This window comes from Gossypium arboreum, chromosome 2, assembly GCF_025698485.1.
Source record: "Gossypium arboreum isolate Shixiya-1 chromosome 2, ASM2569848v2, whole genome shotgun sequence".
Classification (NCBI taxonomy): domain Eukaryota; kingdom Viridiplantae; phylum Streptophyta; class Magnoliopsida; order Malvales; family Malvaceae; genus Gossypium; species Gossypium arboreum.
In genome coordinates this window covers 32,837,251-32,839,187 of record NC_069071.1, presented here as the reverse complement: position 1 = coordinate 32,839,187, position 1,937 = coordinate 32,837,251, and positions in this window count along the sequence as shown.

Sequence of the window (1,937 nt, the reverse complement as noted above, 5' to 3'; positions counted from 1 at the left end):
GAAACACCCAAGACCGTGTAACTTACAAAATTGGGACACACAACCGTGTCTCAACCCGTGTCTTTGCCCGTGTAACTCACTAACTTGAGTCACACAGTCGTGTTGCATGCTGTGTGTCAACTCTTGTAGGAACTAATTTATATAGTTTTACAACACACTCAGGGTACATGCCCATGTGGTTACCCGTGTGGGAACTACACTTATATAGTTTTACAACACACTTAGGGCACACGCTCGTGTGGTTGCTCGTGTGTGTCATATGGCCATGTGACAGACCGTGTCTCAGGTCGTGTGCACCTAATGTACCTTAAAACTTAAGTTTATTGTAAATGCTTACTTGAGACACAAATCTACCATTTACCAACCAACTTACTTACTCAAAAACACACCTAAACAAGACCAAAACATGCCAAAATCACACATAAATCATACAATTCAAAAACTTTCCAATGTACCCTCATTGGTACCATAATTAAACATATAAACAATTCAACCTCATTGCCATGGTTTCATATTCCATACATACATCACATACCTACCATTCAACCTTTTCATTCACACTTCAATATACCAAAAAGTTACCTAATCACAAGACATTCACTTGTAACCAAAACACATATTTATATAATCATGTACCAATTATCATCATAGGATATTAAAACATAATAAAAGATTGGCACAATTGCAAAACATCCCAAGTTACCAAGATGACATATGACCCTATACATACCATTTATAACCATCTCCATATATTTAAAAACTACCAAAATGATTCAATGGATAGTGTGATCGTGCTCCAACATTGATTCCAACCATTCAAGCTTTCTAATGGTCTACAAAACATAGAAAATAATTACGTAAACAACTAATGCTTAGTAAGCTCAAATCAAGAAACTTAGACTTACCAAACATAAATGATTAAACCGTTAAAACATTGCTCATTTAAAATCAGGCACACTTTTCCTTCCTAGTCACAACACACCACAAGGTTAGTAGGTGTATTAATGAACATATTCAACCAATTAAATATGAAACATATCAAGTATTTCAACTTTATAATGTATTACTCATAAAACATATACAAGTAAACACATTTGGCATATCGTTCCTTTAACATTTGTTTATTTAACAACTCACATTTCCATTTTAAGTATTCATTTCAAATGTTTCTTTTTACATATACCTATCTATATGAACATTTCATATTATTATTTACTTATATCTGTTTCACATTATTTTTTCGTTTATCTATCTTCGTATAACTAATTCATATAGCTATTATGTACATTTATTTCCATATAACCAATTCTTATAATCATTTCACATAACCAATTTGTACAACCAATTGATATAACCATTCGTCATCCGATACATATGACCTAAATATCAATTGTTCAACAAATGTCATAATGTCTCCTATCCATGGTCTTATTTATTTTTGGCATGATGCCATAGTGTCTTTCAACTATGGTCTTACACGTCTGAATCGCAAAGCCATAACGCCTTTTAGCTATGGTCTTACTCGTCTGAATCATGATGCCATAACATCTTTCAGCTATGGTTTTACTCGTCTGAATCGCAATGCCATAACATCGTTTAGCTATGGTCTTACTCTTTTCTGGGATGATGCCATAATGTCTTTCAACTATGGTCTTATTCTTTTTCTGGTATAATGCCATAGTGTCTTTCAACTATGGTCTTATTTATTTCCGGTATAGTGCCATAATGTCTTTCAACTATGGTCTTAATCATTTCCTTAAAACCAACGAATTCACTTAACATATACACAGTTAGATATTAAATAACTGAAACAAAAACTATTTGATTTAACAAGGTTATGAACTTACCTAGACTGAATTGTAATAGTTGCAGAAGTTCAGGGACTATTTTGTAATTTCCCTTTTTCCATATAAATCAACAGGGTGTTGATCTAAAAT